Raw genomic sequence first — 14,818 nt, forward strand, 5'->3', positions numbered from 1 at the left:
GTATGATTATTGGCAGTGGAGAGCTTTATTTTTGATTTTCATTCAATATTTTCTGATAACTTATTTTTATGTGTCTGATCAACTGTTTCTAGATTTAATTAAACAGTGCTCGATAAAATTTAATTTGAAAGTTGTTGTAGACACTAGAGTTGTAAGCTCTCTTCCGACCCTAAGAAGGTGATTCTTTGAGTAAATTTATAAAATCAATGACGATATTATTAATTTTGCATTTCAATTTCATTAGTAAAATGGGTGTACCTCATCACAGTGTTTTGAGGATTAATTCAGATATGTGAAGACACTTTTAATGATGCAGATGTTCAATATAGTTTCCCTTCTGAAATGTCAATCCACAAAAACCAGGGAAGGTACTGTTTCAAGCTAGGGTCAGTTGATGCCCTGTAGGCTCAGGTGAAACTTACCACCCTCGTAACTTCCTAGAAGAATGAAAATTGGGGGTATTACCTAGATTTAGGGTCATCTGCAGAAATAACCTTTCTATCAGAGAAAACCATCTATATGGCAGGACAAACATAACTACAGACTTTTCTTTTACTTTAGCAAGCATCGGAAATGCTTGAGCCTATCGAAACACTTTGCCCAAGTTTCTGATTCAGCAGGTTTGGAGAATTTGTATCTTTAACACATTGCAGGTGATGCTGATGCTGTTGGTCTGACAGCACACATGGGATGTATTAAAGACAGATCCACAAGTGACTTGTGGCATGCAGGTATGTGGAAGAAAGAAAAAAAAAAACCTGTAAAATATTTAAGTGTAACAACAGAAAAGAATGAGGAAAATTAATGAGACAAAAATTGTGACTTGGTGCAGGGTCTAAGAGCTCCTGGACAGGAATTGTCACCACTGGCTGCTGGAATGAAAACATGGCAAAGGCTTCCTTCTGTTTCCTAGAGGATTAAGTTATAATGAAAAAAGTTATAGCAGACCTAACAAAAATAAATGTGACTCAGGTACCAGCCTGGAGAACATGGGCTGGGTTCCATGACAGTAATACATCCAGGAATTTTGTGTTGTTTGCATCCTGACCTTACATTTGAAAAACAAAAAATCAAGCAAACAAAAAAGCTTTGCTAAATATGTTACTTGATGTAATTTTGTAACTCCACAAGTTAAAGTGCAGTCTTCTTAAACTTTAATAGGTATATACATAAGCATATCATCTGAGAATCTCATTAAAATGCAGATTGTGTTTCAGAAGGTCTGAGGCAAAGTCAGATTTCACAGTTCTAACAAATTTTCAAGTGGTGTGAATGATATTGAACCACACTTTGAAAAACAAGAAGGCAGTGATTTTCAATCTATATTGCACCTTAGAAACACTTGGGGAGCTTTTACTACTCTTATGCTCACTCAGGTACTACTCCAGGCTAATTAAGCCAGGACCCAAGCAGTAATCTGCCTCATGGTTGAGAGTAATTGATCTGAAGTGTAACGCTCCCCTATGACACCCAGTTATCAAAGAAATACCCGAAGTGGAGAACCTCCTAAAGAGGTTCACAGCTATCTCTAGAAAATCTCATCAATCCTAATCACAGTTAATAGTAAGAATCTGACTCTACAGTTTATCTTACTATAAATCTGATTACAATTCTCTGTGGAAATTTATTTAAATATTACATAAGGTTTAATATATGGCGGTAAAACTGTATTACAAATGCCAATTCTTGCACTGGATAGTGAAAATGACTTTGGAAGTATTCCTTGATCTAGGTCAACAGATGACATGTGGGCCTCCCCGGTGGCGCAGCAGTTGAACGCTGGGTTGCGAAGCTGTCCGCGGCCTCTGTGGCGCCGGTTCGATCCCCGGCTGCTCCCCGGCCACCGAAGGAGGGTCCCACATGGCGCGCAGACCTCTCCTGCCGCCCGCTGCTCCCCTCAGCAGTGTACTTCGGTCCTTCTGCCTGCTCTGCTCCCCGCTCTGGCTCTGGTGAATTCTCTCACCCTCCTGCGCTTCTGACTGTACCCAGTGCATGTATAAACAAAACAAACAAATATATAAATAAAAAACATGCCTCTATAAAAAAAAAATAAAATAAAAAATAAAAGATATTTAAAAAAAAAAAAGATGACATGTGAAAGAAAGTAAGCTGACACTTCTAACCTTAAAGTGAAATATTCCCTTAAAAAAGGACTAACAAAAATCTCTAGACTAGAGTGAACATCCAGGTGATAAATGTAAAACAGTGGTATCCACAGTGGGGTGTGTTCATTCGAGGGCATAAACAAGTTCTGAGATGTAGGAAGAAAATAGAATGTTTTTAACTTAAAAGTTAAAAAGTGCCTTCATTGGGTTGGGTGTGAGATGGTCATATGTTAAATATGGTGTGAGGGCATCCTGAGAGAACAGCAGACTGCTCATTTTTCTGAAGACTGATGGAACCTCACTTAACTATTTGACTGTACTTTCATGCTTCTGGCCAGATTACATTGGTTAAAAATCACAAGTTTCTTGTTTACATCTGAGCAGATCTTCAGTTTGAGTAATCAATGGAACAAATGTTCACAGCTATGAGGGTAAAGCAGGGCCTCCCTGGTGGCGCAAGTGGTTAAGCGCCGCACTATGAAGCAATCTGCAGCCTCTGCAGCACCAGTTCCATCCCCTACCAGCCAGGGAGAAACCCACATGGGAGGCAGACCTCTCCTGTCTCTCCCGCTGCTCTCCTCAGCAGTGTATTACAGTCAATATGCCTATTCCGTTCCCCACTGTCTCTGGTGAATCCTCTCGCCCCTGTATCTCTGGCCTGTACCCCAGCTCTTGTATGCATAAATAAATCTTTTTTTTTAAAAGAGGGTACAGCAGGATCCCATTGGCTTATTTTAGGGAGGAATAATAGCTTACAAGTTTAGGCCAAAAAAAAAAAAAAAAAGTAAAGCACTTCCAGTTTAGGGAAAAAACAAAACACCGCCACCAAGAAAAAAAAACCCAAGTCATCTTGTTTTGGTCTTCTCATTGCCAAAGCAGACTATTCGAGTTATTTTATTGGGGTAAATGTGCATATTTAAATTTACATAGCAGGGACAACAGCCGAAAGCGGATTAAATACAGCCTTTATCATCTAACCCTTACCACGCCATATAAACCGGCGGCACTTGTGAATGCTTCTGTGAGCTTGGACGTTAGATGGCGCTCGCTCTTAGGAAAAGCCTGAACGGGGACAGACCAGTCACTAGCGTTCAGAAATCCAGTTCTGAAGCCCAGCAACTGTGTGTTTCGGTGAAGTCGCCTTTCTGGTTCCGGGGGTCCTCGCGCGTAAAGCTAGGGGTGGTTACGGAACAGATGACTTTCCACTGCAAACCGTCAATTTTGAATATAGTGGTGACGCTGACTGGCAGTGGCTGCCGCTGGCTGGGAGAGCGAACAATTCGGAGGAGTCAGGCTAGGAAAGTGTGACAGGTCGAGGGTGTGCGGCTGCGGCCGGAAGGCAGGAGGGTGACTGCGGAGCCCCAGCCCTGCACAAGACGCGGGCGGCAGAGCAGCATCCCGCTCACCACCCAGTGTCTCCCTTTCTCTGGGGAGCCCTGTCCAAGTTACTGCCAGAAAACTCGCTTTTCAAGGGGAACATTTCGCGCGGGTCATAGTAAGGCCAAACACACCTTGGGACACTTCAGGATAAAGCACTCGGGCCAGCGGGGCAGCACCCCACAAACTAAACACGCCCAGGCCCTACGTGCAAGCACAGCAGCAACTTCCGCCCGCGGGGCTCGGCCGGGGGGCGGGCCCGGGAGGTCACGTGGGGCGGCTCATTCCAGCCGGCGGGGCGCTCCGGGGGACGCCGTGCGCCACGTCACGCTGGTGGTCCCATCAAGCCCGCCCTGGAGCAGGAAAGAGAAAAGCCGGCTGCGTCCCGTGTGGCCACCCGAGGGCAATATAGTTTCCTGTGGCGGGCCAGCTTCCTCCTCGAGCTAAGTGGCTTGGGAGACGGCCTCCAGGGCGTCCGCTCGACGCCGCCGCTCCCCCTCGGGTAGGCGCCCCGTTGGTCTCGCCCTCGCCCCGCCCCCGCGCGGCCCGGGGCCCTCACGTGACCGGCGCGCTCCCGACGGGGGAGCGGAGTCTCGGAGGCGGCGCCGCAGGGGCCAGAGGGAGTGACGGAGCGTCGTGCGCCGCAGCTTTCTCCGAGGTACCCGCGCCGAGGACGCGATGTCGGGGCACTCTCGCCCGCTGCTCTGGGCGGCCGCCTGCCTGGCCGCACTCTGTGCGCTGACCGCGGCTCAGAGCACCGCCGTGACCCCGAACACGACTCAGCCAGCGAGTTCAGAACCTACCAAGCCGACCCCCACGGCGGCGCCCACCCCCTCGGCGGCGCCGACCCCCACGGCGGCGCCGACCCCCGCGGCGGTCACCACCCCGGTACCAGGTGGGCGCCGCGCCAACGGGCACCCCGCGCCCCCGGAGGGCCGAGCCGCCCTCCCTGCTCGCGGGGCGCGCGGGGCCGGGGCCGGGGCGGGCCGCGCTCCGGCAACATGGCGGCTCGTGGCGAGGCCTGAGGGAGCCCGCAGCAGGGCGGGTGGGAGCGCCCGGGTGGGAAGGGGCGGCCGAGCGGGGGTGGCCATTTCCGACCCCAGAGTGTCCCGCGCTGAGGGGCTTCTTAAAGGTTCCTCGTGAGCCCCAGCCTCGCCTTCGACTGGGGAGAGAGGCGGGACGTGGCGCTCTCCTCGGTGGAGGCTGCTGTGGGACTGACGGCGGGGAGAGGCGACGCGCCTCCGAAGTTGGCCGAGAGGTCCGACTCCTCGGGGGCCGGCGGGGTGTCCACCCGGCTCCTCGCTGCGGAGGGAGGCTTCTCCGCAGGTTGGCGAGAGAGGGGGCGAAAGCAACTTAAAGACATTGATGTTCGTTAGTGTCTCAGGTTCAGCTCTGAGAAAATAAGTCGCCTGAGATTTGATGACATTTCGCGCGTAGGTATGGGATAATACCTGAGGCTTGACAATGAATGAGTTAAAACTGCACGCCATGCTCTGTGCAAAGGAAGAAAAGCGCTCGTTAGTGTCCCTGGTGCTTCGCCTTTTAGAGTACACGGAGGTGATGAAACTTAGGAGAGTAGATGGAGAGAAAGTAACTGCCGGGACCGTGTGTTTAGTAGGTTGCGAAGCTGGGGTTAGGACCCAGGTTTGTCGATTTTCTAAAACCTGATCAAGGGCACGCCTTTCCTTAAGCTTAAGCTCTGCGGTTGGTTTGGAGATTGGTGGAGGCACACACCACATCTTAAAACAGAATTTGGCAATGCCCGGACAACTCAAAAGGCGCAGGGGGCGGGGTGGGGTGGGGGTGGGGGACCAGGAAGGAGGGGTAAATTTAATAAGGTGAAGAAACCCTAGATATTTAAAGCTGCCATCTAGTGTGACTGGTATTCTCATTAATATTGGGTAAGAAGTAACTTGGCATCTTCATAGAAGAATTGCTGAGTGCAAGGATTTTTGCCTTGGCAGTTTTTTGTTCAGCTTGGTCATAATGTTTTGCATCCCTAGTGTCTGTATTTTAAAGAGAACGTTTGGAATATTAAGTTAATTGCCTTTATACCATTGAAATGTGTGCAAAGGAGATGATTTGTTTTCTGTAATAGTTGGATAAGCTGTAGTCTGAAAGGCATCGAGTTTAGTTCATTGTATACAGCACTCACCGTGTTTTCCAGATATTCTTCGCCAAGCACAAAAAATTTTAAACAGCCTTTTCATCAGTATGCAAATCCCTGAAGAACTTATTTTTACTTTGTGCCTTCCCCAACCCCAAGGGTACCATACGTGTCCCAGTTTCTCATAAGTATTAATGGTAAATATCGAAAGCAGTGTCTATGTGCAAAATTATTTTTTAGAACTGTATTCTCATTGGAAAGCCAATGAGAATTGTTGTTCAAGACATTTAAGTTCTAGGAAAATGGGTAGAACCCAATTCTGTAGTTCTTTTGTTCTTCCAGACACGAAATTGTAATTATCCTTCCTTGAGGTCTTGTTTTTTGAGCCATTAAATTATTGAGAAACACCTTGCTAACCTGATAAATTATGTGTTTATGAGCGTAGCCCCCTTTAGCTATGTTGTTTTTGAACCCAGGAAAGAGTGGATTATTTATAAATTGGGAATCTCGGGGTTTTTTTTTTTTTTTTTTTTTTTCTTTTTTTTCTTCAGAATGGGCATCACCATAGCTTGGGTTCAACTTGTAATGAATTCTTATTACAATTAACATTCCAGTGTCGCATTGATGTTTGGGACAGTCCTATCCCTGTGTGTAATGTTGGCCATATAACATACTTTTCCCAATATTTTTATTTTTTAGGGATGCTTTCAAAATGCCTCAATAAATCTTGAATGTCTGAAGTAGCCCTGTAAAAAGTTTTTAGATACCATGATGCAGCGAACATTCCCACTAGCTTGTTGTCCTCTCCCCATCTTTCTCTTAGGTTAACTTCAGACTTTTTTTTTTTTTAATAGAGGCATGTTTTATTTATTTGTTTGTTTGTTTGTTTGTTTTTGTTTATACATGCACTGGGTAAAGTCAGAAGCACGGGAGGGTGAGAGAATTCACCAGAGCCAGATCGGGGAGCAGAGTAGGCAGAAGGACCGAAGTACACTGCTGAGGGGAGCAGCGGGAGGCAGGAGAGGTCTGCAGAGGCAGGAGAGGTCTGCGCGCCATGTGGGACCCTCCTCAGGTGGCCGGGGAGCAGCCGGGGATCGAACCGGCGCCACAGAGGCCGCGGGCAGCTTCGCAACCCAGCGCTCAACCGCTGCGCCACCAGGGAGGCCCTAACTTCAGACTTAAGTCACTTATAATGATTGGAATCTCTTAAGTTGATTTTTAAGGTGGGGGATAGTTAAAAAGCAACATAAGCATGAGATCTACTCTCTTAACCAATTTTTAAGTGTATAACATTGTAAATAATACATACAGTGTTATATAGGAACTGTCTAGAACTTTTTGATCTTGCATGAAACTTTATACTTATTGAACACCATTCGCCAATCCCCCCCCCTCACCCCCTCCAGGCTCCTGGAGGCAGCCACCATTCTATTTTCTGCTTCTGAGTTTAACTATTTTAGATACACCTCATGCAAGTGGAATCATGCAGTATTTGTTCTTCCGTGACTGGCTAATTTCACCAAGCATGATGGTCTCAAGATTCATGCCCCTTTAGCATATGACAGAATTTCCCTGAATAATGTTACATTGTGCGTGTGTGTAACATTTTCTTTATCTTTTCATCTGTTGATAATAAAGAAAAACTCTTGACTATAAAGTTTTCCCATTTCTCTGAATTAGCAATTCTGATACTGTATGTGTAATGCTTACTGTTTCAAAAAATAGTATAAAGTGAGATACCAGTTAATTGATATAAATTTTAATCTCCACCAGAACCCTGTGAAAGCCACAGCTGTGTTTCCTGTGTTAATGCTAGCCGTGATAATACTTCCTGCTTTTGGATAGAATGTAAAACAGGTAAGAAACTTTGGGATTGCTTCAATTTTGAGAATACAAAACTGTTTCATGTAACATTTTGAAATACACTGTAGGGTATTCCTGAACCTTGAAAATTATGTCGAACATTAAGTATAGTGTATACTGTTTATTTTGCAGATCAGATACTTTTCTGTTAAACTGCCAATCGATTACTTAACAGTCCTCCAATAATCTCTTTTTGTCTTGCATTTCTCTGCTCCTGTAATTTCTTAGACTTGGTAATAATTTAGGCTCAGTAGTCTTTAAAGGAAGAGAAGTTGTAAACTTTTTTAAGGTTGAGTGTGCCAAAACACTGAAATTAGATGTGAGAGAGAAAGTTGTAAAATTTTGCCCTAAAAACTGTTCCCCAGAAGATCTATAGAGATACCGTATAGATCTTCATTGGACATTTAGATGAGGGAGAAGAATGATGTGGGGAGAAGGTTGCTTAGTCTGTGCTTTTGTTAAGCTTTAAATTTACCATTAATTTGATGGAGGAATAAAGAGTTAAATAAACATATTTTGAAATAACTGTAAGGTTTTTCTTAAAACCGTGGGGTTGCAGCGTAGATTTCCTAACGAAGGTGGTTACAAACTAGGTCATAAAATGGAATTGAATAGTGCACCCCTCCCCCCCCTCTGCACATTGTATGACAATTACAGGTTTTGTCAAGTTTTGGAGATTGAATGCCTTGCTTTGGCATATGTTGAGGAAAGCTCTCCCTTCCTCTTGCTCTAAGTCTTCCCATCTTGGCAAGCTGATGCAGAAAGTATGGAATACTAATGTATGAGATCTAGAACAGAAGTCCTACTGCTGCAGGGCATCTCCCCTATTTACCAAGCCTTTATTAGATCCTGACTACTTCTCCCTGCGGACTCAGCCCTCTTATGGATTCTCCAAGACTTCTTTGATTGTACCATAGTTGTATCACAATGCTGAGGTGATCTCAGTGTTTCAGATTTATCTGATACTGTATGTATTCAGGTGGAATTTAGAAGGATATTTTGGGAAAGCCTGTGTCATAGTTTTAAAACAGGAAAAGAAAAATAACAGTATTTTGTTAATATTGGACTTCTGAGGTGTTTATACTGGAATTTGATTTTTGGATGCTATTCTGGAGCTTTAACAGTCAAAAATAAGTGAATGATTGGTGTCACTTGTCTTTTTTATTTTTCCGCAGCAGAGAAAAGCCACTGTTCACAAAATTCATCGAAAGTTGGTGATTGCCAGATACTAAACAGTACAGACCAGTGTTCTGGTAAGTATCCACCCTGGCTTCTGGGCACAATGGTCACAAAGAGGTGAGAAGATAATTGCTTCAGTTGCCCTGATTTAGTATTTGGTTTGAAACGTTCCAATGAATTTAATCTTGTTAAAAATGTAGATACGAATAGCATATTCATATTCATTGATTTGGCTATCCTATGGAATATTATAAATGCAGATGCTTCTTTTTTTTTTTTTGTTAAAATTTGTAAAAATTTCTCTAAGAACTCATTACAGTCAGTATAGTTTAGACCCTTTTTTTTTTTTTTTTTTTTTTTTGGCTAATCTTATTATGGCATGTTCCTGGTTATTTACTGGTGATTTGCATGGTTTCTATCATAATGCTGTGGTTAAATGAGTCTTCCTTGTATTCATTTGTTTCTGTACTTTGATTACTCTTTATTCTTTACTATGCTAGAAATTGCTAAATTTCTAGATGAATTGGATAAGTAATTCTATTTATTTGGTAGTAATCAGAATTTATTTCAGTTATGAAGGCCGATAAACTCCAAATTACAGTAGCTTAAACAATAGACAGATTTGCTTTGCTTTCATGTGAAGGAAATCTGGGCTTGAGTGTATCTGGAGAGATAGAATAGTAGCACTAGAACCATTAAGGTTCTAGGTTTTTACTGTTACTCCTAAAAATGGCTTTGCCCTTACTCTCCAAGGTTGTTGTTCACATTTCAACCATCACATTGATATCCTGCCAGCAGGAAGAGGATGGGATAGAGGCTTATCTTACTGATACTTCTTGGAAGTTGCACATGGGTACCTGACCACAGGAGAGGCTAAGTGTCTTTCCTGAGGAGAAAGGAAGTGTTGCTAAAAATTGGTGCTTCTGTCTAAAGAAGGGGAGATGGATACTGGATGACAGTCTCTTCTACAGGTGGTACTTAAATGTGAAAATTGAGACGTGATACTCAAATGAATGTAGGCTGGGAAATAGTGTGTATAGATTAGGAAAATTTTAGACAATTTTGACTTACATGTGGGTTTTTTCCTTTTTTTAGTAGTGCCTACTCCTCCATTGCCAACCCATTCTACAGGTAATACAAGATAAGTTACTCTTTTTTTTCTTCCTTTCAGGCTCTGTTGATGGGCAGTTTTTTTTTTATTTATTTGATACCTATAAGTTGATACTTTAAAGATTAGTAGACTTGGACCACAGTTATTGCATTAACATGTAGTGTTTGTGATAGTGACACATAACTAGTTTTTCACATTTATTGAATCTGCAAATTTGCCATAGTTTTTTATGTTAAGTCTGCAAGCCACTTTTTATGGATTTTGTGGAAATCTTGGGAAATACAGAAGCCTAATAAAGGAAATTAAAATTTCTTATAATCCCCATCACCAAAATGTTTTCAGTAAGTTCTTTTAGTTTTTCTATGTTGTATCAAAATAAGTGAACTACCTATAAAGTTGGGTGAGATGTCCATGCACATTTGAATTGCTTTCCCTCTTACTGCAAGCGTTGTTGTACACACTTTTCCAGAGCAAAGGGAAACAATTTCCCTAAAACCACTGTGGGTTTTAGAGAAATTTTAATTTCTTCCCCCTAAGTCACTCTGATATTTCTCCCTTGATTGCTTCACACTGGATTCTCCTGTGAACTGCCATAAGTCTCATGTTTTACCTCTCTTTGGTTCTGTTAAATGATAGGAAGTCTACAACTTAACTTGCAGAAAAAATATATCAGTTGAGTAGCAATTAGTGGTTGAAAAACATAACTTTATATAGTCTCTCTTTCCATAGTTACTGATGAAGAGAGCAAGTGAGAAATTAAGGGACTATTAAGGAAGTGATCCAAAGTAATCTGTTTTATATAGGAAGCTGTGGTGGGTTGAGTAAGAGAGTTTGGCTTTTTGGTCACTACAAGTAATATAAATCTTACAAATACTTCATAGAATAATTGAATTATGTCAAACATACAGTGGAAAATGTTCATAATATTAATTGGAAAACTGTAGTAAGTACTTCTAGTACAGTTTTATTTTTGTTATATATGCACTTAGAGAAATGGCAATTAGGAAGTAACATGTTACTCTGAGTGACAGAATTACTTGTCTATGGTACTTTTTAAATTTGGTGTCACCAGTAGACTTATCTGTGAATTATAGTACATCAATAGCAGTATAACCCCTTAGTGTTTGTTCAAAACAAAATGTTTTTGCCTGTTTGCAAAAAAAAAAAATGGATTTTACCATGTTATGAGGGTAGGTAGTGAGAACCAAGTAGCAAATTTGAGAATTTTTTTCTTTAACATTTTCAGATAAAATCAGTAATTGTGTTTTAAGACTGAAAGTTTGACATGTTTAATTTGTGAAGTGTATTTTTTTGTGTGTGGTTACACAGAAAGTGTATAAGCAACAAAAACTGAAGCATGTTATGAGTCTTAAAATAATCATACCCTCTAATTTAGGAGAATCAATCCTATGCAAGATGAGATCAGATATTTCCCTGTAAAATGTTAATAGCATGGAGAAATGAGAGAGGACCTAAGTGTCCATCCAGGAGTGGGAGGGAAAAAATGTATATAACAATGCTCCCTAGCAAGCGAGAAAAGCATACAAATGTGCCTGAGCATATCCATCAGTATGAAGATGTAGTCTGTTAGTATCTATTAGCAGTGTCAATGCTAACACAGTCCCTCAATGTGGCTGTAGCTTTTTTAGAGAGAAATTATCAGATGATTATTTATTTATTTATTTATTTATTTATTTAAATAATAAATTTTATTTTTATATTCCCCCATACAATTGCAAACGCCCCATTCTGACCCCAATCCTTCCCCTCCCGCCCCCCACCCCCCAAAAAGTGTCTCTGGGTCATAGTTTTTTGTTGATTTTGATTTTCACTTTCTTATATTCATTTTCCTGGTCCCTTATTTAAGTTTTCTAGATTCCTGCTATGAGTGAGACCATCCGGTATTTCTCTTTTTCTTTTTGGCTTATTTCGCTGAGCATGATCCCTTCCAGCGCCATCCATGTTGCTGCAAATTGCATGTGTTTATCTTTTTTGAATGCTGAGTAATATTCCATGGTATATATGTACCACATCTTCTTGATCCAGTCATCTATTTTTGGGCATTTGGGTTGTTTCCAAAGCTTAGCTATTGTAAACAGTGCTGCTATAAACATAGGGGTGCAGGTGCTCTTTGGAATTGATGTTTCTGTGTCCTTTGGGTAAATACCTAGCAGTGGAATTGCTGGATCATATGGAAGCTCTATGTTTAGTAGGTCCAGAAATCTCCACACAGCTCTCCATAGTGGTTGGACCAGTTTGCACTCCCACCAACAGTGCAGAAGAGTTCCTTTTTCTCCACACCCTCGCCAACATTTGTTGTTGCTAGTTTTTTTAATATGTGCCATTCTCACTGGTGTGAGATGGTATCTCATGGTAGTTTTGATTTGCATTTCCCTGATTACAAGTGATGTTGAACATTTTTTCATATGTCAGATGATTATTTAAACTCATGTAGTATGGCAGACTAGAGCTAACCTCTGGGCTGTTATATGTTGAAATCACTGTGTCACTTGGACACACATTCTTAGAAATGATTGGAACATAACCATGTGCTTTCATTTATGTGTTATCTTTGGCTGCTTTTGCACTTTACAGTGCAGAAATCCTGAAATAATTTACAGTCTGCTCCTTTAAGAAAAGTTGTCAACTCCTGAAGTGAAGATAAATCTTAATACCTATATAACACATACTGAGTACCCTTGCCTTTTTTTTTACCATGGTTTTTAAAGTTAATAGTTTTTGTCTTAGAAGATAGATTATTAAAAGCAATTGTAGTTTTCCAAGTAAAAATCAAAATCAACAAGCAACTATAAACCAGAGACACACTACGAGGAGGGGGTGGGGGGGAGAGGAAGGATTGGGTTCAGAATAAGGGGCGGGGGTGCAATTATATGGGGACTATAACCAAAATGAAAATGCATACATTATGCAAAAATGAAAAATGATGTAAGAATTATATAAAATAAAATATTTTTTAAAAAAGCAATTGTAGTTTCCCCTACTTTTTGCAGACTTCATCCAGATGTATACATAGATTTTATACTTAACTATACATAGATGTTAACATAGTTTTATTATTGCTTAATGTTTAAAAATGCATATAAAAGCTAGTGAATGTCAGTGAATTGTTAACTGAAGTGCGGCCTTTATTCTCTAAAATATTGAACACTTATTGAAGTTGATAGCATTATTTTAAAATGATGGATGCAAGAGAACTGAAAAGAGTAGAAACCTAAGGTTTTTAATACGTTGTTTATATTTCAGCTAAAACCACAACTCTGCCTTCCCCTTCTACAACTTCTCCCATAACTACTACATCAGGTAATTGAAAATTTGTTTTATGTATCATTGATTTAGGTTATGTATACAAAATTGCCTTTTACTCTTTCCACCATTTTCCAGTTTTATTCATAAATGTTTGTGAGCTGAAACTCATCTCTTCCATTTAGAGGACCAAGATAGTAGGATGTTAAAGCAATAAATGATAAATTTACTGAGAGGCCTCTTTTCAATGTGTAATCACATTTGGCATGACATGTTAGAACTAAGTGTTAAATGTTTTCCAAGCCCTTTAAATACAACCTGTGGTAAAATTTAGTTACTTATGACTTAAAAATTAAATATTGATTGCTATTAGGCAATTGTGTGTAGTATTAGAACATGACAATTTGATCACTAAGAAATGTATACTTCAACCATATTTTTAATCATTTTTACATTCTTTTATAATTCTTAAAAGTGCATTTGTGAAAATTAACTTTTTTATTAATGATTTGACAAAGTATAAATTATTTTTTGGTTATACCACAGGACACCATAGGTACACAGGGTTAGTAAAGCTCTCTCGAACCATATTTGATTCTGATGAAATTTTTTTATTGCCTTCATTTTTATGCTTTCAGTGAAATCATTTGTACAACTACAGAATAGTTGCAATTAATTTTAAAGCTGAACAACTTATATAGCTTTTAGTACCAGTGTTTATTTCATAATCTAAGAAAAAGCAAATTTGTGAAATGACGTAAAGTTCATGGTTCCACTTGAAATGTTATTACTCCCTGGAAAGGAATTTGTTTTGTTTCCTCTTGAAATCTTATACTCCCTGGAAATAAACTCAAATTTTTGTGTTATTTTCCTTACAGCTTGGTAATATTTTCTCATAATGTAAAATTTAGAAAGGCAGACTCAAGATATCTTAATTAAGAAAGAGTTTTTTTGCTTGTTGGAATTATACATGCAGGTACTTAAGGTTATTTTAATATTTTTAAAAAAACCTGCAAACTGCAACCACATTTTTATTTACCTTACATGATACTTAGTAAAATTCATCCTGTATGTATTTTAAAAACAAATGTTAATATTTACTCAAAAATAATACACGATCTGAAGAAACTGCAAATGTTTTGAGTACTTGACATATTCTTAGGGCATAATTTATATATTAGGAGAATCTTTTTCTGTCATTTTTGTAGTTGAAGTTGTGTTAGCAGCACTAACCACTTTGTTATCTCTGGATGGAATGAAGAATAGGATTGATAAATGATTACTTTCCTCAGTTTGGGGTAAATTCTGAAGACATGACTCAAAATACTGTATAAAATTTAACACATGGCAAAAATGGAAGCTTAGGTGGATCGAAATCACAATAGCAGACCATGAGACTTAAACGGTGTTTTTATTGTCTCTATCTCATTTAACAGGTACAGCTAATACCACTTTAACTCCACAACCTATGCGGAAATCTACCTTTGATGCAGCCAGTTTCATTGGAGGAATTGTCCTTGTGTTGGGACTGCAGGCTGTAATTTTCTTTCTCTATAAATTCTGCAAATCTAAAGAACGAAACTATCACACTCTGTAAACAGACTAATTAAATTAGCAAGAACGGACGTGTAACTCACTGAAACCAAAATATTATCTCAAGATGTCCCACATGGAAGACGCTATTCCAGGATCTTTAAATTTCCAAAGGATGCATATAGGATATTTGGAGCATTGTCTTTGAGGAAGAATCTGTTAAATCATTTTGCTCAACAGGAATATTTAAGATAATCTGCATGAATCCTTGTGGCTGTC

Source organism: Talpa europaea, assembly GCF_964194135.1.
Source record: "Talpa europaea genome assembly, chromosome: 2".
Classification (NCBI taxonomy): Eukaryota; Metazoa; Chordata; class Mammalia; order Eulipotyphla; family Talpidae; genus Talpa; species Talpa europaea.